Source organism: Lagenorhynchus albirostris, chromosome 3 (assembly GCF_949774975.1).
Source record: "Lagenorhynchus albirostris chromosome 3, mLagAlb1.1, whole genome shotgun sequence".
Taxonomy (NCBI): Eukaryota; Metazoa; Chordata; class Mammalia; order Artiodactyla; family Delphinidae; genus Lagenorhynchus; species Lagenorhynchus albirostris.
This window is the reverse complement of record NC_083097.1, coordinates 61,058,089-61,083,708: the sequence shown is the minus strand read 5'-3', so window position 1 is coordinate 61,083,708 and position 25,620 is coordinate 61,058,089.

The window sequence follows — 25,620 nt, the reverse complement described above, 5'->3', positions numbered from 1 at the left end:
TAAGTGGTAGTGAAAAATGGCTTTTTTTTTTTCTGTAGAATGAGCTGGAAGGTTGCAGGTGTGTTTTAAACTTGGAGGCGAGTCGGTATCACGGGCTTTCTTTGGAAGACTAACCAAAATCAATCTTGTGGTGTGAAATTTAATGGTTATTATAGGTATTAGAATGTACCTTTTCCCATGGGAAGATTTCTCAATTGGTTGCCACAGAATGGAAGCCCTAAAAACACCCTTGTCCTAGAATACCATTTCATACCATTGGGAGCTGTTGTAGTTGTTACTCAACTGTATAAGGAACTGTTGTAATTGTTACTAAACTAAGAGAACACAGTGGAATCTCCTGGAAGGTGAGGACAAAAACGCATGATTTTCTATGATAATGAAAAATCATTTGTTCATGTTACCTTAGGAATTTTAATTAGAGATATTCAATAAAATTGGTGAGTGGGTTCACAGACTATTTCAGTTCTACATTTTCTAAGGGTATATTTAATATAATGTTAAAATATTAAAGAGGATAAAAACAGGCTCATTTGGGATTTCATATAAAAATGGAACATTTCTATGTTTTAGAACTCACCCTAGATTTTAATTTGGCAGCATAATAACCAAATTTCTAAAATATCTGTAGATGAAAAATACTTTTCCTTGTTTTTACATTTTGTCATATTCTCCCTTGGCTTAGATTAGTGCTCTTTTTTTTAAAAACTTGAAGTTGTGGAAAGTGTAATCTCAAGTCCCATTTAAGAGATCAGTACAAATCACAGATTGCTTCACCAGTGAGCATGGAAGGTTGTTTACAAGGATGCTAATTTTACAGCTTTTTTATGCTGCTATAAAACATAACTTTATGATGTAGGAATGCAATAAAGGATGCTGAGTGGGATCTTTAAAAATCGTATTTCTGAAAGGCAAGGGAAATGGGATCTTTCATTTAAAAAAAATGGGCCAACTCAGAACACTGATGAGAAGTTGCAAATCAACTGAAGTGATAGATGCTTTCAAAGATACTTATATTTCATAATATAGTGGTTATTTATCAATATTATAATGAAAGTGTACAGAGTTTTTCACTTGACCTGACTCTGGAATAATATTTGTTTCTATGGCAATAGATTTTTGTATTAAGAATTCTGAACATTTTAATGTCATATATGCCATTAGCATAAGGGAAGGCAACCTGGTCTAAATTGTTAAGGTTGACAGTTTAGCAAAGATAAAAAGCAGTGAGAATCACAATCACAAGCCTGAAAGATTTCTGTATTTTGAGGGAGAAAAAAAATAGCAACAGAGTGATGCTTCATATTATTTTTTTACTCCTTATCAGCAGCAATTCTGACTCAAAACTATTAAAGTCATAAAAATAATTACATTTAATAAGGTAATAAGGTAATAAAGACAATAATGATGAATAATATCAGAATACAGGGTAGGTAAGTACAACATGTTAGATGTCCTGCATCTAATGAATTGTGCTTTTTGCTGAGTAGTCTTTTTGGCATTGAATACTGTCACCACCACATGCTAGCTAGAAAAAGTCAAAGTCTATTATGATGTAACTATATGATTGATTTATTTGAGTACACATTTTCATCCTTGTATCTTTATTTTCTCCTCAATATTGGTACTAAATATCATACATGGCATGCAAAGGATGTCATAGTGATGTTGCACTTAGTTTACCTTTTGTTGATGGTGGAAGAAATAGGTTATAGGAATTTAACCTACTAAAGATGATGTTAGGTATTGAATAGAAAATAGGATGCAGAGCAATTTGGGTAAATCAAGGTAGTCGTAAATGGAAAATATAGAGGAAGTTCTAACTTTGGGGCAGTTTATGTTTGATGTTGTCAATGACTGCTTACCCTGAAACTGAAAATGTTTTTAATTTGTGTTGTGGACTTTACATATTAATTTTTAGGATAAAGAAAAAAGTTAGCCCACAAAGATGTGTCTTCTAGTAATGGCAGTAGTTAACCTGTCAGTTGAAAGAATGTAACCTTTCTTTTCTCCCTTTCATGACATAAAGGTAATCTCATCTGAGGGCATTTATGTGAAGAAGTAACAGCATGGCATAGTGAAACTACTGGCTCATTAATCCTGGCATCTACTTCCTACAGGCTTCCTTGATTAGTTAGATTCATTCATCGGGCCTTTCGGAGTTTTTGATTTGTCACCATTGGCTAGGTTCACTGACTTCAGGCTAAATTGAGCCAGAAGCAATGTTTATTAGTAATTTTGTAGTACAGGCTACCCTAATAATTCAGCCCAAATATCTCATCTGAAGAATATCCATTCACCCTCGCTTTTAATGTGGGTTGCAGCTGTGTTCATAAGGAATTGAAAGAACACAAGTGATTGGGCATGTATTTTCTAAATTAGTAATATGATGGCTAATAGCTGTAAACCCATCTTCGTATCCAATGCAGAAATTATGATTCATTTTTAAAATGAAAGCAGCAACAAAGGCGGGCACCCCCTGCCTGGCTCTGTGCTAACTCTCATCAGTGCAGAGCATTTGGTACAGGAACCATGGCCTATTTACATGTGATCATTACAGAGAGAACAATGCTTTTCGCTTTTCCTCATGCATGCTCTATCAAAACAATGCATGGATTTATAAGACTTACTAGAAAACGCTTTTAAGGAATTTCAGGCATGAGCTACACAGAGGGCCCTCTTTTGATTTTGACGATGTCATAATCAGTCTTTAAGGGGGCATAATTAGTTGTTTGTGCAGTTAAGCTGCATCTTCCATCCACATGGTCAAATATCCCATATATCCAAGTTTCCATCTTTAAAGCCACCTTGGATTTGAGATACACTTGCTGCAGTTGCTCCTGCTGCCACAATTCTTCTTAATTCTGAGTTGAAGTAATTCACAAGTACCAGGAAATATATAATTAACCCACATGACACATGTAGAATATGTTCTTTATATCTTTCATTGAAATATCACAGGACTTTACATGCTTTTATTCACAGTCCTTATTGAATCTATTTAAGATGAACCCAAACAATGTCTGGTTAAGAACCCCTAGAAGCCCTTAGTAGTGAAAAGATTATATGTGATTCTTATGAAATTAGAAATACTAAATTGTAAAACACAAAACATAGGTATACTGAAATTAAATAAGTTCTTTCTAGATTTTCTAGTTGCAGAATTCTGAATGAGTTCAGTGAAGCTGAATTGGTCTCTCTTTTTGCTGCCCTTGCTTTATTAGTTATCACATGCTTAGTCTGCCTAGTTAGGCAGCTACTCCAACACTGATTTCAGAAATAACGTTTTCTGATGGTATTTATTACTTTTCCTCCAGTATGTTACATTTGAACCCCATTTTTCAGTTTGTAGAGAACATTATCTCATTACATCATCATGGCATCTTTATGAAGTAGATATTGTAATCTGTATTTTACAGATGAAGAAATTGAGACTCATAGAGGTTAAGTAACTTGCCCAATGTCACATACCTAGTAAGTGGGAGAGATCATTCTTTTAAGGTGGTCTTCAGATCTTTTAGCAATAATATTGTGTATGTAACATGTAGATGCTGCTCTTATTCTTAAGGGAAGAAACTAAATAACTTACCTTACTTAGAAGTTTAACAATCCACCCTTGTAATTTCAACAGGACAGATGCTTTTTGATGGGACATGATAACTGCATTAAAATTAAACATGGTTTCAAGAGTCTAGAAACACTCATTTCCTTCTGAACTTTACCCTCTCTTTAGTGGTTAATTCAAGATAGTTCTAGTGTGCCACTGAGAAGGCTCTTTATTGTGTGAGCAATCTTTATCAATGGAATTGTCTCCTTGTGATATGATCTCTGGGCTGAGATGGTAAGAAACTTGGGAACTAGCTCTGGGAGTTCTTTGAGGTGGATGGCATTGTACATGGAGAGAGGATGGTTTGACTGTTCACAAGGGAGAGGATCCTTGAATCCCTTGGCCCTTCAGATGTGTTTCTTGTCTGTCCCTGCAAGATTTTATGGGAGGTCTTTTGATGTTGCTTCTATATAATATTAAGTAGTCACAACACAAGATAAGCTATTTCCCATTTTCCTGTTCTTCACATATTAGAAACCCTCAATCATAGAATTATAAAATCTTAACATTTGAAGGGATCTTTGAAGTCACCTCATTCAAATTCCCTGACCGCAGTTGTTCCTTTTTTCTTTCTCACCAAGGGGACTGACAGATTCTGGTTGAACACAAAACCTCTATTATTGGCCCAACTGCCAAGAAGTACTTCCTTTTATTGAGCCTAGTTGGCCTCATGCTCTTCCTTCTATAGTCTTGCCTCAGCGGGGACTTTATATTACACCTCTTAGTGCTAAAATGATTTTTCTTTTTAGTCTTTTTTTAGTATATCAGTCAGTATAACACCAGGCTATGCTGCGGTACCAGATAAACCTCTTCTCTCTGGCTTAACATAACCAAGCTTTGTTTCTTGCTTACACAGATTCCACTGTAAGTGAAGTGATTCTCCTGGACACCTTCCCTTCATGTGTGACTCAGTGATCCAAGCTGTTTTCATTTTGTGGCTTGACCACTTAATTGTGGGGTTTCCATCATCTTTGGGGAAGGAAAAGAAAGAACTGGAAGGTGTGAATTGACTCTAATGCATTGGCCCAGAAACTTGGGCTCAAGGTCCAATAAACAAGAAATACTTAGGTGGCTTCCTGTAATTGCAAGAGGGCTGGCAAATGTAGGGGAGCACATGGATGGTCAGTGAGTAGAAAATATCTCTGCCACGATCTTATTTTCCCTATGATAAACACCTCTAGTTCCCTTATTTGACGCGTTTTTCATACTTATAAGTCAACAACTGTTTTTTTGTGTGTGCTTATTGGCAAGGCATGGAGGTGGGGGTGCTAGAGAAATTGATGATGTCCAGGCTCTTGAGGAAGCTACCGTGTAATTAAGGGGACAAGACAAATATATTTTGAAAAGAAAAATATACAAGGCAGCTTTTAATGGTTTGATCAAGTGTTAAGTACTGTGATCCATATCATAAATGAAGTGGAAATTCAAAGAAGAAGGAACTCATTGGAGATAGAATTTCTGGGCAAGGCTTCCTGAAGGAACTGGGCCTTAGAGGATAGCAGTGTCATCCTTAGGATTTTTTTGTCCGCTTTAGTGGAATTGTTTTGACCTTTCCTGTGACTCTTATTTTTAAATCAGTAAACTATGTTTGGTATGTTTATATTATTACTAAATTCTTCACTTGCCTTCTTAAATTTGAAGCCATTGATCAGATTCAGGCCTCTAATGACCAGGACAAGTCATGGTGGACCATCTGCTATACTCATATTAGTAGCCATTCATAATCTTATATAGTGTTATTGGAGTATCACTGATACTCTCTAATTGGATAAGTTGTAGCAATATAATTCCCCAACACCTAGCATAGACTCTGGAACATAGTAGGTGCTCAGTAGATGTTTATTAAGTTGAATTTCAGATGTGTTGGTGTTAAGGCTCCCAACTTATTGCACTTGCTGCTTGTCTGTTATATCTCAGGGAGTAGTTAGCACTTTTAAAATATCATATATTAAAGGGCTTACATTAAGGTGAAAAATAAATGAATTACTCCTGACAACAAGCAAAATAATATATTCATTGCCACCAAAAGAGACCATGCTCATCCTATGGTGAGCTCATTGCTCACTTGGAGTAAACTAGTCACCCATGGGAGGCTAATTACCTTTTCCAAAGAACTGGGGAACCACGTAGCATCTTCAAAAAGATAATTTAGTAAATGATGCTCAGGTATATTGGAAGAGTTAATATGCCACTCTTAGAAACTCCAGTGACTGGATTGTTTCCTACAATAGAGGGAGGATCACATGCTTGCCAGGAAACCAGCCATCTTAAATTTCCCTGTTGGAAGACTTAAGAGCTTCATTTTCATTTTAAACTTAGTGGCTTCTCTGAGAACTGATTGTATGCCATGAGACATTTCAGGTTTGAAGAGTTATGATGAGAATTTTCTCCTTAGGCAGAAGAACTCCAAAGGAGGACCGTCAGGTTCTGGTAGGGGTTGCTCGTTAGGAGATTGCTGCTTCTCAGGGAGATAGTTTTTTTTTTTTTTTTTCTCTTTGAGTTACAGAATAACAATCTTTGTCCTGTTCCTACTCTGTTATAGTTGGGGACCTTGAAGAAATGCAGCGTGGTTTGGAAAACATAGTTGTAATCCTTGGTCAGCCAATATCTGACTGTATGGTCTTGGTCCAGTCACTTAACAGCTGTGTGGTTCTGATTCCTCCTATAATATCTGAAGTTCTTTCCCAGTGCTAACCATTTCTAATACATAATGTTATAACTCTGTATGGCTGACGGGTGTGGGGCAAGTCAATTTAAAAATACCTGTTAATCAGAGTCCTAGGCTGGTTTTTGTCTAATCTGTTTCTTTTCAAGGTATTGTCCTTTTATCTGGCAGGAGGGGATCTGAATCTGAGTCAAGTCAGCATTGTGTTAAAGGGAGTGAAAAGGTAAGCACAAAAATCTCAGTGTTCTGCTGAAGAGTACTGCCACTGACAGTAACCTCCTTGTAATAGGACCAGGGAAGAGGTTGGGGCTGCAGTGGAATTATTTTCCAGAGTGGGAAAGGAAGATTGGAACATGGAAGAATTTAACTTTCTATAGACAAATATGGCTGTGCAAAGGAATCCTCATCCCTGTCCTTAAATCATTAGTGCCATGGGGTTTGTATATCATCCAATAAAGTATGGTTATCCCATGCACTTAATTGAAAAGGAGAAATGAGAAAAAAGACAACCAAGACATAGTCTCCTATAGGAAGCACTCTGTGTTGTTTTGGTTGGATTGATTGGATTCAGATAGTGCTAGTGTCTTATGTAAAGTTAGCAATGCAACTGGACAACTACTTAGAAGCTAGTGTGATACAGTGTCAGCATATTTATTCAATTGCCAAGGAAATGCCTCGTGTTTATAACCACATGAGAGAATGAAAAGAATGGGCAGCCTAGAACTGTTCAGGTGAGCAAATGTACATAGGCCAGGAAGTATCTCTGTTCATAACCTTTTTTTATGTATGGATGAAGGCAAATAATTCAAGTCCGGGGGAAACTGGTAAAGTATGTTGAGCTTTTTGGGAACCTTTGGCCTTCTTCCCTCCTCTGATACTTTTAGAGTCAGGACCTTGTCTTTCAAATCCTTTTCCCCATTCAGAATAGGAAATTAGCTGGTAACATTTACATTTTGACTGACTAGATTAAAGCAATATGCTAATTCATTCATTCAAAACCCTTTAATTTTATTGTAGAAAAAATGTCTTTATCTTAATCCATCTAAAAAAACTTAAGCATGAGGAGACAAATGAGCATGTTGTTGGAGATCGTTTCCCCTGGGCATTCTGCAATTTAAGGAAGTTATACCACACCTGAGACTGGCCCCCCAGATAAATCTACTTTAGTTTTTTAGGGCTGCTCCAGGAGTTGGAGAAAAAGGAGTAAAGAAAAATAGTCTTCATTTGGGAGGCAGGAACACAGGTGTTTTTTAAGTTATTCTTCAAATGGCATATATACTCTTTGTTGGACTTATTTCCCAATAAGAAGATGACGACAAAAGTATCAGTTGTAATTTTCTCCCTCCCTCAGTATCCCATCTTCAAACATCAGTTTTTTTAGAGTTGCCAAGATTTTACAGATTCCCTTAGAGATTGACTGCCTAAAAGCTTCTAAGTACACAGAGGCACCTTCTACATTGTTGGCTTCTCTTAGGTGAGCTCCAGTGTCACTTGAGCTCCAGTGTCACTTCAGTCATTTACCTGTCTCCTGGCTTTAAAGAAGTCCTCTTCCCTCACCTGTCCCTTGAAAAAAAAAACCCCTCACCTCTTTCTCTTCCTTAATTTCTCGGCTTTGAAATCCCCAGAGTCCATTTTTTATTGTGTAATATTCTGCCCTGAGTTTCCTTCTTCCTTCCCTATGGTAATCCTCTTGTTTCTTCTAGACAGGCAGTACGCATGCTCCTGCCCCCAAATTTCTTCTGTCTTAGGGACATGTGGAGTTGGGGTCAAGGCTGGGGAGAAGCAACAGCTGGACATGTTGCCCAATTACCTCAGGTAATTGGAGTGGGGAGAGGAAGGAAAATGGAAGCTTCATTGAGTGTAATACAGGAAAGTATGACTTGGAGCATAGGGTAGGTTGAGATAGTGAAACCTGGGTTTGCCAAGAATCAGATCCAGGACTTTTGCCTCTTAACCTGTGTGTATTGATGATTAGTTTAGCTATTTCCTGGCCTGAATGCATGGTTCCTGACACTTACTAAGTGGCAAAAAATATTTGTTGAATAAATAACACTGAGGTGGTAATGAGGAGAAAACACCACACTGACTTTGATTTTAGGTATGGAAAAGTGAGAGAGGAGTCAAATGATTTTCAGCATAAAAGTGAAAAATCATATTGATGTGAGCTGCTTATCTAATTATCATGAGTCACTGAAGCAGTTATACGTCCAATAAAATACTTCTAAATGAACTTCGAGTTCTCTTTTGTGACAGTGGTAAAGTCTACTAGATGTTAGGTAGGCTGTATCAAGGCAGGAAGGTCAGTCCCTAGTCATTTAATCTTATTATTGCTGGTTAAATTATTCACACAGATTATGTGAATGACCAATCGTCATTTAACATCATCTTCAACATCTCCAAGAGACAGGAAACTCACCACCTTTTATGGATCCCATTTCTTCTAAAGCATTCTTATATCAAACTAAGAACATCCCCTGTAGGGATTATCCTTCATGTCCCACAAAACAAGTCTGCATCCTTTATTACTTGACAGGTCTGCACATGTTTAAAGACAGCTTTTCTATTCCCCTTCCTTTCCTAAAATCTATGGAAAGATTAGAGGCTGTGGTCAGAGGTGCTAGGGTTTCCCAAGTTATCAAAAAACTTGCTTAGCCGTCTTTATTAAATAGAAGACAGATTTTATCCATAAGGAGTATCAGGGCATCTTTATTCTTTTTCCTATCCCAGACATTTAAAGCAGGGTTTTTTTTTTGTTTTTTTAAATCATCATTTCTCAGTCTCTAGGGATGGGGTTTAGGAATCTCATTTTGAAGTTTGAGAACCGCTGTTTCAGTCGCTGAAGCTATCCAGGTGAATTAAGTGTAATTGATGCTAATCTCAGGAATGGGTCACACCTAGAAAGCAATGTTGAGCCTTTCTGGCCTCTCACCTAACAGCCTTGGAACAATCTTAAGTCTTTTACTGATTAAATATTAACATTGACCTGCATTAGGTCTCTTCTTCTCATTTACAAGCTCACTCTTTTCCCTCTTTCCCTCAGTCGTAGATTTCTCAATTCTAGTTACACCTTTCCCCCACAGCACACAACTTGAGTTCTTTTCAGTCTCCTTATCCTTCTTATGCTGCTGGTATAGGATAGTCATCTGCTCCCAACATTCAAGTTTTATGAGATTATTCCTATGCTCTATCATTTAGAGCTCATTGCTCTTCAACGTTATTTTGTTTTTCTAAAGCTTTATTTGTATACAAACATTAATGCAACTCAACATGAATGAAATCCACTTATTATCTCTTCCTCCGTCTGATTATTTTCATTGGTTTGTGATGCCTTTCATTACTTACATGTGTGCATTTAGTTTTTTAATATTTGTGACCAAAAAAAATAGATGATATTTTGTATTCTGCTTCTGTGTATTTTTCATATTGGGTTATATCTTCCTACTTATAGGTTTGATGACTATAGTATTATAGTCATTTTCTGATGATAAATATTACCTGTTTATTGTAAGAATTGTTAAGTATAAACACATATTTATTCATTCAAAATATATTTGAATGCCTGATTCTGTAGCCCCATCACCCAGTTAAGCACTATTAAGATTTGATGTATGAATGTGTAGGGGTGTGTGTGTGTGTGTGTGTGTGTGTGTGTGTGTGTGTGTGTAGATGAGAGAGAGAGAAAGAGGATTTTTTAAAGATATATTTTGGCCGCTCCGGGTCTTCATTGCAGCACGTGGGATCCTTCTTTTTTTTTTTTTTTAGTTGCAGCATGTGGACTTCTTAGTTGCGGCATGCAAACTCTTAGTTGTGGCATGCATGTGGGATCTAGTTCCCTGACCAGGGTTGAACCCAGGCCCCCTGCATTGGGAGCATGGAGTCTTATCCACTGCACCGCCAGGGAAGTCCCCAAAGAAGCTTTTAGATAAGGTTTTAAATTGGATCCATATGTAAATTTGGGGCTATACTTTGGTCATTTAGAGTGGGTATATGAGGGATGTAGTGAGGGTTCAGGAGTATATCAACTATGATTTGAAGCAGTTATATACACACTGAGATTCTCCTCCAGCTATGTCATAGCTGTTTGAGGAAAACGACTGTCTTACCACTTACTGTTTATCCAGTGCCTGATCTGAAATTAGCTATACTTTCTCCCCAGAGTTTCTTCAGTTCCCTGCAGATCTCAAAAACAGTTATACATCAAACCCTGTGGACCTGGTCAGATGTGCTGTTACATTAATTATAATGCAGATCATGGTTGTGGATTCTGTATGCAGATGTGCATAAAAAGCCTGCAGATATGCACAAAGGAAAAGCTGTTGAAAAGGCTTGAATACATTGCACTGGGGCCAGGCATATTTATCACAGGGTTGTCACTAAGAATCCTGATGGATTTATTTCATGACCTGGGCAGTGTCAAGTGCATAAAGAGCGGAGATTCAACTGAGCTAATAGAAAAAAAAAAGTATATATATCCAGTTCCTCCTCCTACCCCCCCCCCAAAACAGAGTATGTTTAAACATTTTTTTGAAGTTTTAAATGGTGATTTAAAGGTAACCAATTAGTTTTTACTATGGGGACTTAATTTTAAAACTGAAACTTATTAAAATGATAATCTGGTATCTTCATTGCTGACAATATTGGGGAATCACAAACTCATCATTGACTTGGTTTATATAGCATTGACTGTGAAAGGGTGTTACTGTAGAATTTAATGTTTTTAAATTATAAAAAATTTCAAACATATACAAATGTAGAGAGAACAGTGAACTCCCATATATCCATCACCCAGATATAATAATTAAGATTTTTATTCCATCTGCTTCATTCATTCTTCATCTTTTTACTCTGTTTTGTATATTAAAGCATATTTCAAGCATTGCACATATTTAAATATGCATCTCTAAAAATATGAACAGGTAAGCCATTTACACCAAAAAAAGTTTTAAGTAATTTTTTGTATCATCTAGTCTATGATCACATTTGACTATCTGAAAAATGTCTTTCTAGAGTTAGTTTGTTAGAATCAGGTCCAAACAAGGTCTATACATTATAGTTGGCTCTATTTACTTCTTTTTAACAATTCAGTAATATTTAGTGATTTTATAGAGTTGGGCAACCATCACCACGAACCAGGTTTAGAGTATTTCCACACCCCCCAAAATTTCTTCTAGACCATTTGTAGTCATTCACTCCTTCAACTTCCAGCCCCAGGAAACCACTGCTTTCTTTTTGTATAAATTGTCTTTTTCTGGGCATTTCATACCTTAAGTCTTAAAATCTAAAGTAGTTTTCTCCTCTCTCTTTTTCCCCTGCCATCCACTTACTGTTCTGTAGAATGCCCTGTGTCTTGTCTTTTTGCTTTGTTCTAGTGTCATTTATCCCTCTCCCTCTCCATGTTTCTTGTAAATGGAATTTAGCTCCAGAGCATCTTTATACAATAGAACTTATTCAGTGATGGAACTGTCCTGTACCTGCACTTTCTAATGGCTGCATGTGGCTTTTGAGCATTTGCGATTGAGAATTTTTAATTTTACTTTTTAAATTTAGCTACATGTAGCTAGTGATTGTCATATTAGTGCAGCTGTAGAGGCTTAATCAGATTTAGGTTCAATTTTTTAGGGCATGAATATTTCATAGGTGGTGCTGTATGCTTCATATTGGATCATACCAGGAGGCACACAGTGTTTACTTGTCTTTCAGTAATGCAGTGGTTGACCAGTGGGTTCAGGTGGTGACAGCCTGACCTCCATTGTACAGTTCCCCATCAACGTTTTATCTAATGGTTTTGTCCATTTATGAATATTGCCTGAAGCAATTAGTTCACCAGGGCTTACAAAATGGTGATTTCCTAATTCTGTCATTCTTCGCACATTTATGAGCTGGAATTCCTTCATCAACTACAGTTATTTGGTTATCCTAAAATATATTTTTACAGAAAAGGCAAGATAAATGCCTAATTTTTTTGCCTTTTAACTGTCAGTCTTCAGAATAAGTCATGTATGCCCTAGTTGTTTCCAGTAGTGTTCAATGAGATTTTTTTTTAGTATCATTATGAACTTTAGGTTTATATATTCAGTGTTTTTTAATCAGTTGTATTTATATATATTTTGATGCTCAGAGTATCCGATCTTTGGCCAGTAGGAGCTCTTTATGTTGGCTCATATGTTCTTTTTTTGTGTGTGTTTTTTTTGTTTTTGTTTTTGTGGTACGCGGGCCTCTCACTGTTGTGGCCTCTCCCATTGCGGAGCACAGGCTCCGGACGTGCAACAGCGGCCATGGCTTACGGGCCTAGCCGCACTGTAGCATGTGGGATATTCCCAGACCGGGGCACGAACCCGTGTCCCCTGCATTGGCAGGCAGACTCTCAACCGCTGCGCCACCAGGGAAGCCCTCATATGTTCTTTTGATAAAACCATAGAGAACACTAATCATTATGGAAATACAAATCAGAACCATAGTGAGATACCACCTCATACCCATCACGATGGCTACTATGTAAAAAACAAAACAAAATAACAAGTATTGGCCAGGATGTGGAAAAATTGGAACCTTGTATACTGTAGTTGAGAATGTGAAATGGTACAGCTGCTATGGAAAACAGTACAGTAATTCCTCAAAAACATTACTGAATGGTCCAGCAATTCCTTTTCTGAATATATACCCAAAGGAGTTGAAAGTAGGGACTTGAGGAGATGTCTGTTTACTCATGTTCATAGCAGCATTATTTGCAGTAGACAGAAGATGGAAGCAATCTTTTGTGTCCGTTGATGAATGAATGGATAAATAGAATGTGGTATATACATACAATGGAATATTATTTAGGTTTTAAGAGGAAGGAAATTCTGATACTTGCTACATCTTGGATGAACCTTGAGAACATTATGCTAAGTGGAATAAGCCAGTCACAGAAGGACTAGTACTGTATGATTTCACTTATGTTAGGTACCTAGAGTAGTCAGATTCATAGATATAGAAAGTATTGGGTTGGCTAAAAGGTTCGTTCGGTTTTCTCCATAAGATGGCTCTAGTAGCGCTTAGTTGTCTTTAACTTCATTCAAAACAATTTTGTTAGATTGTATGTGACAACTGTCATACCAGTGTGCATTAAAAAAAGACATTAAAGTTGGTGAATTTTTGTGTAGCCATTTTAATATTGAAGATGGAAGAAAAAAAGGAAAATTTTTGGCGTATTGTGATTTATTATTTCAAGAAAGGTAAAAACACAACTGAAATGCAAAAAGATTTGTGCAGTGTATGGAGAAGGTGCTGTGACTGATGGAACATGTCAAAAGGTGTTTGCGAAGTTTCGTGCTGGAGATTTCTCACTGGATGATGCTCCACGGTCAGGTAGAACAGTTGAGGTTGATAGCAATCAAACCGAGACATTAATTAAGAACAATCAATGTTATACCACGCGGGATATAGCCGACATACTCAAAATATCCATATCGGGCATTGAAAATCATTTGTACCAGCTTGGTTATGTTAATCGCTTTGATGTTTGGGTTCCACGTAAGTTAAGTGAAAAAAACCTTGACCATATTTCTGTATGAAATTCTCTACTTAAAAATAATGAAAACGTTCCGTTTTTAAAACAAATTGTGATGAGCAATGAAAAATGGATACTGTTCAATAATGTGGAATGGAAGAGATCATGGGGCAAGCGAAATGAACCACCACCAACCACACCAAAGGCCGGTCCTCATCCAAAGAAGGTGATGTTGTGTATATAGTGGGATTGGAAGGGAGTCCTCTATTATTTCCCTCCTTCTGGAAAACCATACGATTAATTCCAACAAGTACTGCTCCCAGTTAGACCAACTGAAAGCAGCACTCGATGAAAAGTGTCCAGAATTAGTCAACAGAAAACGCATAATCTTCCATCAGTATAACGCAAGACCGCATGTTTCTTTGATGACCAGGCAAAAACTGTTACAGCTTGGCTGGGAAGTTCTGATTCATCCTCTGTATTCATCAGACATTGCACCTTCGGATTTCCATTTATTTCGGTCTTTATATAATTCTCTTAATGGAAAAAATTTCCATTCCCTGGAAGACTGTAAAAGGCACCTGGAACAGTTGTTTGCTCAAAAAGATAAAATGTTTTGGGAGGATGGAATTATGAAGTTGCCTGAAAAAATGGCAGAAGGTGGTAGAACTAAAGGGTAAATACGTTGTTCCATAAAGTTCTTGGTGAAAATGAAAAATGTGTCTTTTATTTTTACTTAAAAATCGAAGGGGACTTCCTTGGTGGCGTAGTGGTTAAGAATCCACCTGGCAATGCAGGGAACATGGGCTCGATCCCTGGTCTGGGAAGATCCCACATGCCGTGGAGCAGCTAAGCCCATGTGCCACAACTACTGAGCCTGTGCTCTAGGACCCATGAGCCACAACTACTGAGCCCATGTGCCACAACTACTGAAGGCTGTGCACCTAGATCCCGTGCTCTGCAACAAGAGAAGCCACTGCAATGAGAAGCCCGCGCACCGCAATGAAGAGTAGCCCCCACTCGCCGCAACTAGAGAAAGCCTGTGTGCGGCAATTAAGACCTAACGCAACTAAAAATAAATAAATATTTAAAAAAAAACCACCCCAGAAATGAAGGCACTTTTTGGCCAACCCAATAGAATGGTGGTTACCAGGGCTATGAGAAGAATGGAAGTTATTATTAAATGGGTATTGGGTTTCAGCTTTGCAAGATGAAAAGAGTTCTGTGGGTGGATGGTGGTGATGGTAGCACAACAATACTTTTTTTTTTTTTTTGGCTGTGTTGGGTCTCTGTTGTGGTGTGTGGGCTTCTCATTGCGGTGGCTTCTCTTGTTGCAGAGCACAGGCTCTAGGCATGTGGGCTTCAGTAGTTGTGGCACGAGGGCTTAGTAGTTGTGGCACACGGGCTCTAGAGTGCAGGCTCAGTAGTTGTGATGCATGGGCTTAGTTGCTCCACAGCACATGGGAGCTTCCCAGACCAGGGATCAAACCCGTGTCCCCTGCATTGGCAGGCTGATTCTTAACCTCTGCGCCACCAGGGAAGTCCCAACAATGTGAATATACTTAATGCTGCTGAACTGTACACTTAAAAATGGTTAAGATGGTAAATTTTGTTATTTGTATTTCACCATAATTTTCTTTGAAAAAGTGGTTTCATGAAGTTTTAAATGGGCAAAAGCATGGTTGGAGTGCATTTAATTGAGAAGGGAAGGAGAATTGGAGAATCTAGATAAAAATAATTTGAAACCTTAAAATATATACGAAATCAAAAAGCATTTAAAAATTCATTTATATGCTACTTAAAATTAAGCATTGTTAGTTTTATATATTTTCTTCATATATGTGTATATTGTTAAAGAAATTCATGTCATTAAAAAATCCATAGGAAACATTTTCCCCCTTAGTATTCTTTTACATTTTAAACACATTTAAACCAAACTTATCTTGGAGTGTCAGATCTGGAAGAGTCATGTAGAGCATCTAATTTAATCTCATTTTTCTGCTCATTGGTGGGTGGAGCTGGGGCTTGTCCCTCTGGTGGGCAGGGCCTGCTCAGAGAGAGTTTAATCCGCTTGTCTGCAGATGGGTGGGGCTGTGTTCCTGCCCTCTTGGTTGTTTGGCCTGAGGTGACCCAGCACGGGGCCTACAGGCTGTTTGGTGGGTCTAATGGCGGCCTCTGGGAGGGCTCATGCCAATGGGTGCTTCCCAGGACTGCTGTTGCCAGTGTCTTTGTCCCTGCAGTGAGCCACAGCCGCCCCCCACCTCTGCAGGAGACCCTCCAATACTAGCAGGTAGATCTGGCACATTGTCTCTTGGGGTCACTGCTTTTTTCTCCCCGGGTCCTGGTGCACATGAGACTGTGTGCGCCCTCCAAGAGTGGAGTTTCTGTTTCTCCCAGTCCTGTGGAAGTCCTGTGATGAAACCCTGCTGGCCTTCAAAGGTTTGATCTCTGGGGACTCCTCCTCCTGTTGCCGAGCCCACAGGCTGGGAAGCCTGACGTGGGGCTCAGAACTTTCACTCCTGTGGGATAACTTCCGTGGTATAATTGTTTTCCAGTTTGAGGATCACCCACCTGGTGAGTATGGGATTTGATTTTATCACCATTGTGCCCCTCCTATCAGCTCGTTGTGGCATCTTCTTTGGATGTAGGGTATCTTTTTTGGTAGGTTCCAGTGTTTTTTTGTCGAGGGCTGTTCAGCAGTTAGTTGGGATTTTGTTTTTTTCTTAAGAAGGGGATGAGCTCACATCCTTCTACCCTTTCTATCTATCTAATTAATCTCATTTTTAAGAAGAGACATGGAGTCCAGGAGGTTGTGTTTGTTCAAGGTTATGCAGCTAAGTGGTGGTACAGCTGTCAGAATACCTATCCAGTCTGATGTTCTTATCACTGCACCATAGCTGTTTCTAGTTGCCCCCTTGAAAACTGGTTCTCCCTCTTGGTTTCCTTATCTCTGTCAGTATTGTCATTACTGCTCTAGCTATAAGGCTTGAAATACGGGGGTAATCATTAACTCCTATTCTCTTCTCTCCTCTGTCTCATATCCAGTAAATTAAGTCCTGTGGAATTTTTCTTTGTAGCATTTATCACATCCTCTATTCTCTCACTTTTAGTGATGCTGTAATTGATCAATGGGTTCAAGTGGTGACAACCTTACCTTCATTGTTTAGTTCCTTATTAACTTTTTATCTGACTGTTTCATCCATTGATGAATATTGCTCTTATCCTAATTCAGAGCCTTATTCCTTCTTGCTTGTCCTGAGCTTTTTGGCTTTCTCTCCATCTGCACTACTACTTGGTTTTTCTTCTTAATATATCTTTCTGATCCTGCTTCCTTCTTACTCAGAAACTTTTCTGTGGCCTTAGCAGAAGGCTGTGGTCTGCAGACTTTATTTTGTGACTGCAAAGTGCTTTTTGTTTTTGTTTTTAATTTGAATACTTTCAGGCAAAGCATAGCCTCACCCCAGTTAGCATGATTCTATTGCTTTTATCAGCTCACTTCACTCATTTGCACTTCCTATTTGTTTCTGTAGCCATTTTGAGTTTGCCACCCTTCCTGATGTTTAGCATGGTCTTCAATGCCCAGAATAATGTCTGCAGTGTATTTTACCAATTTTATTTCCTACTACTCCCCTATAGGAAACCTTTATCCATTTTTCTTATACTGTTGTTCCTTTTCTTCTCTCTTATCCTTATCCAAATACCTTGAAAATCGGCTCCTATCGTACTTATGACCAGTTTCTAGCACTGTGTGTGGAATTAATGGATGAACGAGTTTTTCTGGCACTGGTTAGTCTCATAAAATCTCTCTTTGAGAAACTCAGAGACAGGGAGACTATGGGAGACTCTAGGACAGACTGGTATATAAACAGCTAACTATAACAGTAAATAGAAAAGGACAGTTGTAAAGAGTAATGAATTCTGCTTGGGAGGGCACATATGGTAATTTCTACCTGGGAGAGCCATATTATGTAGCATTCCCTGACTACTCCAAATCATTGACTTCTTTTCTTGTCCTCTGACTATACCCTTCATTAACATGTGTTTTAGTTCTTTATGTCTCTAAAACTAGATTATAATCTCCTTGAGAACAATGATTGTATTTTATACTTCTGTATCCTTCCCTGTTCATAATAGGTACTCAAATTTTTGTTGAAAGTATATCAGTCAAGGGGTTTTATGATAAGAAACAGAAAACTTTCTTACTGTTTTAAGTGAAAAGATTTCCTAGAAGGATAATGGAGGCTCACAGACATGATAGGAGGCTAGAGGAGTAGGCTTGGAAAATGGGCAGGAACCAAGAGGGCCCCAGAATGTAGGCAGCCATAACTGTCTGTCCAGCTAGATGCTGTCGTCTCTGGATACTGCAGTTCTCACTGCATTCCTCCATAAGTCAATCCTAACTGAACTTTTGACTTTGGGTCAGTTCTCCCAAACTTAAGAGTTCTGAACAGTTCTACCTTTCAGAGAGTAGAGAAAGGAAGGATCTGTTCCCTTCGGCACCTCAGACCAAAATATCTCACAGACTATCCAAAATAGATTCCCCCAAATAGGAAAAATAGGAACAGGATTGATGGTGGACAGCCACCCCACCCCCTGCCCATATTCCCACTCCCAGGGGGAAAAACCAACAACAAATATTCAATACTAATGGATGAAGAATGTATGTAACCTTTGCCTCGGGAAGTTTGGAGAGAGAGTGTGGCAGAGAAGTGAATTATGGTGAGGACCCTTGGGCATGTCAGGTACGGAGAAGGGGGTCAGTAATAAAGACTCTGAGAACTTAGGGTAGACAGTGGTAAGGAGCAGACCGAGTTTGTACTAACATGGGGGAAACGAAGTTAGACAGGTAGGATGAGGATCCCGAGGACAATCTGCATCATTTTATTTAGGGCTAGTTCTAGTCAGTAGCGTGTCTTTGGTGGCTCATCCAGGAAGTAAAACGTGGCTCCTCCAGTTGGAGAGGCTAGATTTTTTTTAAGTACCTAATACATCCATATGGTAAAGAATTAAAACATGGGGCTTCCCTGGTGGCGCAGTGGTTGAGCGTCCGCCTGCCGATGCAGGGGACACGGATTCGTGCCCCGGTCCGGGAGGATCCCACATGCCGCGGAGCGGCTGGGCCCGTGAGCCATGGCCGCTGGGCCTGCGCGTCCGGAGCCTGTGCTCCGCAACGGGAGAGGCCACAACAGTGAGAGGCACGCGTACCGCAAAAACAAACAAACAAACAAACAAACAAAAAAACACGAAAGGATCTGTAGTGTAATAAAAAGCCTTCCTTTCACCCTCTACATTCCCCTAAACTTGCAATCTAAATTGTATGAAAAATTAAACATTAATATTATGCACAGTTTCTCTGCTTTATTGACATGCTTGCAATTCTTTCTGATGAGGATTTTAAAAAGATAAAATAGCATTATATCATTTTCATCCCCTGGAAATCAGCAATTGACTGACTCCCAGCAGTTGGAAAATAAAATGATTTCCAACTTTCAAACCCAGTTTAGTTTGGGGTTCATCTCAGGTAGTATGTCTTGGCAAAATTAAAATTCTGTGAAGTGTCAAGATTTCATCCTAAAATTTTCCTTCTGATAAAAAAAATATTTTAGGCAATAATACCATCCCCACTCTGTTATCAGTTCCATGCCTCATTTTTCGTTCACTTATAATTCCTTTGATTTCAAAGGGAACGTTTCCCCTAGCCACCCTTAGGAACTTTCAGAACTCCAGTGTTTGAGTTTTGCTTGAACCCCTTTTTTGACAACGTCTTTGTTGAATTTACCCTTGCCTTGGGTGATAACCAGATACACACTGTTTAAGGCCTTTTTTTTTCATATGTAGGTAGATAATACATAGAGGAAATTTTATGTAGTAAAAGTCACGCTTTTTAGATGTACAGTTCTGAGTTTTGACAAACATATACAGTCCTGTAACTACCACCACAGTCAAAATACAGAACATTTATGTCATCTTCAAAAGTACCCTCATGTCCCTTTTAGTCAGTTCTCCTCTCAATCCCTGATCTATTTATTGTCCTTATACATTTTATCTTTTCTAGAATATCAAATAAGTGGAATCATGTAGTATGTAACCTTTGCATTTGGCTAATTTCACTTAGCATAAAGGTTTTGAGATTTATCCATATTGTGGCATATATTAGTATTCTCTTGCTTTTTATTGCTAGGTAATATTCCATTGTATAGATGTACCAAGGGCCATTATTTTTAGTGTCTTATTTAGAAGAGTGATTTGAGCTGATTGGTAAGGTTTGAGTACGTAGGTCAGTAATTTCAGTTCATCCATGGTCAAGCCCAGGTTATTCTATCAAATTTCAGCAGTATATTCTGGCATAAGAATCTTAACTTTTTTTAGTATTAGGCTATGTAGAAGACATCACTTGAGTTATACTCAGAGGCCTGAGGAAGAAGCATGCCATGAGAGAATGTTACAGGGCAATAAGTGAGCATAACCACTAGACTCTTGAGTTCCTTGAGGAACTTGTCTTGCTCTTTTCTATACCTTTCACTCTCCAGTGCTATTTTAGGCCTTCCACAGTTATTTGTTAAGTAAGGTGAATTTATAAATGCCGTCAGATTGTGATTTTAATGTACTTTGCCCCTGAAGCATAGTGCCCTTAAAACCACCGTACACTTAAAAGAATTATGCTCTATCCCCACCCCCAATGGCTGTAAAGAAAGAGGGCAAGCCTCTTACATTCTGTTACATTAGTGTTTCTGTTCTTTTCATCACAAAGTGCCAAAGTCCTTTTTATCCTTCACCCCTCTTCCCACCATGGGACCCTGTGTCTTGGAAGATTTTATCTATCATATAGCATTTATTAAATAATTTACTCATTTGGAAAATCAGTCAAGGATAGCTACCTAGCTAGCTGTGTATGTGACAGTAAAAGAGCTTCTGATTAGCAAGAGATAACCACTGTTAACTGCGTAGAGTACACATAATTCCTGCCAAGAGCAAATAAATTTATCTTTTAGTTAACTTCATTAAGGAAACATGTGCAACAGGCTTTAGTCTTTTTAGAAGTATTAGTAATAGCTAAGGACACTCATTACTACAGTTACATGTCTAAAAAGGTCTGGAGACTTCCAGGTTTGGAATTACTATGTGATTTCTTTTTCAGGAATACCCGATCTAAATATTAACCATGTGCTTTGAGAACTGGACCTGTGTCTTACTTAAGGCCATGGGAGTTCCAAAGACCTAAGGACAGACTTTGGCATTATGCTTCAGCCTTCATCAGCAACATTAGCATTTGAACCATAATTGTCTGTGCAAATCTAGGTTGGGCCTTAGGGAACAGAAAAAAATACTACATCAGCCTGCATTTTTCCTTGTTAATGTCAGGAAACTTAACCCAAACTAAGGAAAAAAGGCAATTTATTGAAATATAATTCTAAAGGCTAGATTGACTTCAGATGTTACTTGATTGGAGCTCAAGCATTGTTTGGAAAACCTAGTTCTTCCTTTTGTATCTCTCAGCTCTGACACTGCTATTTGGGTTACATTCTCAGTCAGATTCTTCCTTGTGGTTCTAGGTTGCCTGTAGCAGCTCCTGTCTGAGTTTTTCCAGGTTCAAACCAGGTGGAAAAGAGAGAGGCTCTTCCCAAAATTTCCCAGAAAGAATTTGAGTCTCCTTGCCTCTGACTGAAATATGTGGTCATTTTATATAAGTGACTATGCTCAGGGAAATCATGCACTGATTGTCTAGGCTCAGGCTAATAAATCTAGGTCTGAAGCTCTGTCCAGACATAGGGACTGGGAACTGGGGTGGGGCATTCAGCAGAGACAACCTGGGATATAGTTATCAAAGGAAGCAGGAATAGATGTATGGTAGCCCAGTACCAAATGTCTATGCACTAGCATTTATACATTGCTTGTCGTTTCCTATTTGCTAGGCACTGAGTTAGATACTTTCACAAATGTAGTTTCATTTAATTCCATTCTCACAATGCCTCTGTGAGGTAGTTATTTCTCTCTCTGCTTTAAGTTAAGAAGATAATCTCAGGTTAAGTCATTACCCAGTTTCATATCAGTGGCTATTGCTGGAACCAGGATTTTAGCCGAAGTCTTTCTGAATCCAGCTGCAGTGCATTTCCAACACTTCCTCTCTGGTGTTCAAAAAACATCCTGAGCAACAGCTGCAGCATCACTGGAAAATGATTGTAGTCTCTCTAATTATTTTGAAGATTGAAACACTCATCTGGTTGTGTTTGTAAAATGATGAATTATATTATTTCTAGTTTACTCCTTGTGTAGGCTCATAAGGACTGCTTTCATTTATCCAATAAATATTTGTTGAGTGCTTATTATGAGTCAGATACTGTTCTAGGAACTGAGGATAAAGCCGTGAATCAAACAAGTACCTCGTCTCAAGGAGCTTATATTCTGGTGTAGACAAAACACATAAAGGGATGTATAAATTCAGATGGTCATGAGGCTTCCCTTTTTATTTAGATTACTGAAGGGGCATTAGCCCTCACAGGCATTTATTTGCTGGGGCAGGCAGAGCCATGGAATTTCATAGTTTGCCAAGTATTGACTCTTGATAAAACTACTCATTGAGGGAATTCCCTGGTGGCGCAGTGGTTAAGAATCTGCCTGCCAATGCAGGGGACACGGGTTCGAGCCCTGGTCCAGGAAGATCCTACATACCTCAGAGCAACTAAGCCCGTGTGCCACAACTACTGAGCCTGCGCTCTAGAGCCCGCGAGCCACAACTGCTGAGCCTGTGTGCCACAACTACTGAAGCCCATGCGCCTAGAGCCCATGCTGTGCAGCAAGAGAAGCCACTGCAATGAGAAGTCCGCGCACCGCAACAAAGAGTAGTCCCCGCTCACCACAACTAGAGAAAGCCCTCACTCATCAATGAAGACCCAATGCAGCCAAAAATAAATAATAAATAAAATTATAAAACAACAACAAAAAACTACTCATTGAGGCCAGTCTCAGATCAGGGCCAGAAGCAAACTAGAAAACTAAATGAAGTTAACTGTTTAAAATCAGTCAAGCTATAAGGAAAGCCAAATGAATTAAACATTTATTTATATTGAGAACACATTTTCCTCAATTTTGGATTGTTTTTAGAAGGAGTTTGTCACTCTGCCCCCAACCTCTACCTTCCCTCCATACACATAGATTTGTAGACTCTTGAGAGCAGTGGTCCTCAAAAGGTAGTCTGCAGATATATGGGGGTCCCCTTTTAGGAGGTTTGGGAGGCTAAAACCATTTTCATCATAAGACTAAGATGTGATTAACCTTTTTCACTGTGTTGACATTTGGTCTGATGGCGCAAAAGCAATGGTAGATAAAACTATTCATGTTTTAGAGTGAATCAATACAATGACACCAGACTGTACTAGTAGTCATTATATTCTTACAGTAAAAAAAAAAAAAAAAGAAAAAAAGTTTCACTTAAGAACATTTTGATCGATAAAAATTGTCTCAACTCTTGAATAAATGTCTTTTTAATATTCTGGGTGATGAAATGGGAAATGTGCATAAAACACTTTTGCCTGCATACCGAAGTACAGTGGTTCTTGAGGAAAAGCATTTGTGCGATTGTTTGAGTTGTGAGCTGATCTAGCTACCTTCTTCATGGGATACTATTTTTACTTGCAAGAACAACTGACAAACTGTGGCTATTCGGAGTTGGCTGTTTGACAGATATTTTCTCAAAAATGAACAAAGTGATATTTCAAGGAAAACAACTGAAAGTATTTGTTAACAGTGATAAAAATTTGACCTCTCAAGTGAAAACTAGAAGTTTGGAAGACTTGTATTGATATTAGCCACTGTGAGCTTGACAGTGTCCCAGTATTTTTAAAAATTAATTAATTAATTAATTTATTTATTTTGGCTGCATTGGGTCTTCGTTGCTGTGCGCGGACTTTCTCTAGTTGTGGCGAGCAGGGGCTAGTCTTCATTGTGGTGCGCGGTCTTCTCATTGCGGTGGCTTCTCTTATTGCGGAGCATGGGCTCTAGGCGCGTGGGCTTCAGTAGTTGTGGCGCGGGTGCTCAGTAGTTGTGGCACACGGGCTTTGTTGCTCTGCGGCATGTGGGATCTTCGCGGACCAGGGATTGAACCCGTGTCCCCTGCGTTAGCAGGCGGATTCTTAACCACTGTGCCACCAGGGAAGTCCGACAGTGTCCCAGTATTTAAAGAGTTTTCTCATGAGATTGGTATATGTGTTTTTTAAATACTGTATAATGAAATGTGTCAACATTTGAAAGGTCTACGTAAGTTAGTGAACTAACGTTTTCCAAATAACCAATACATGGTGGTACAAAATCATGCAACTTGGAAGATCCATCCAAAGTGCAAGATAAACCAGTATATTTTTAATGTAAGAAAGTATGAAAATTTCATTGATATGGTTTCAGATTCTGTATTGCAACTAACATTTTTTTAAAATAGATCTTTATTGGAGTATAATTGCTTCACAATACCATGTTAGTTTCTGTTGCACAACAAAGCGAATCAGCCATATGCATACACGTGTCCCCATATCCCCTTCCCTTGACCCTCCCTCCCATCCTCCCTATCCCACCCCTCTAGGTCATCGCAAAGCACTGAGCCGATCTCCCTGCTATGTTGCTGCTTCCCACCAGCCAACTATTTTACATTTGGTAGTGTATATATGTCGATGCTACTCTCACTTCGCCCTAGCTTTGCCCTCCCACCCCATGCCATCAAGTCCATTCTCCAAGAAACTATCACTTGACACATTTTGGTTTTTTATCAAAGCAGCATATCCACAATTATCTAAAATGACTATTAAAATAACCTCTTTTCCAGCTGCATATCTGTCTGGGGCTGAATTTTCTCTATAAGTATACTTCAGTCAAAACAACATATCGTGACAAATTGAAGGCAGGTTCATTTATGAGAATTCAGCCATCTTCTATTAAGACAGTCTTTTCATTAAATTTTTTTGGAGGGAATACATTTACAGTTGACCCTTCAACAACACGAGTTTGAACTATGTGGGTCCCTTTATATGCAGATTTTAAAAAATAGTAAATACTATAGTACTACACTATCCATGGTTGGTTGAATCCTCAGATGTGGAACCGAGGATCTGGAGGGCCAACTATAAGTTATACTCAGATTTTTGACTGTGCAGAGGGTCAGTGCCCCTAACCTCATGCTGTTTGAGGATCAGCTATATCTTTAATAACCTATGTTATTTATGTTAACATGCAGTGGGTTTACTTTTGTTTCAAAATGAATCAATATTTTAAACTTTTTTCAGTTTTAATTTCTAATAGCACAGCTTTTGATATAACTTGTAAACAAATGCTGTTTGAGGTCCTCAGTAATTTTTAAGGGACCAAGAAAGTTTGAAAACTCAAACATTGAGAACTGCAATCTTAAGGGCTGTTTTTTATTCTAGGGATCAAAAGATGTCTCTCAGTTCTCTACTTTTTCTTCGTAGTGAACGTAACCAAAGAGTTCCCCACAAAAGTGAAAATTTATTATGGAATTATGTTATGTGGTAGAATTTGCAGATCCTCTCAATCAGAGTCTTAATTTCTAATAATTGAAACCTTGGAATAGAAATCAGTGGAGCTTCTTATTAAAATTAGAGGATTTGGGGGCTTCCCTGGTGGCGCAGTGGTTGAGAGTCCACCTGCCGACGCAGGGGACACGGGTTCGTGCCCCGGTCCGGGAAGATCCCACATGCCGTGGAGCGGCTGGGCCCGTGGGCCATGACCGCTGAGCCTGCGTGTCTGGAGCCTGTGCTCCACAACGGTAGAGGCCGCAACAGTGAGAGGCCCGCGTAACGCAAAAAAAAAAATTAGAGGATTTGGTTTCAGAATTAGGCTGAGGTCTGTCTGGATAGG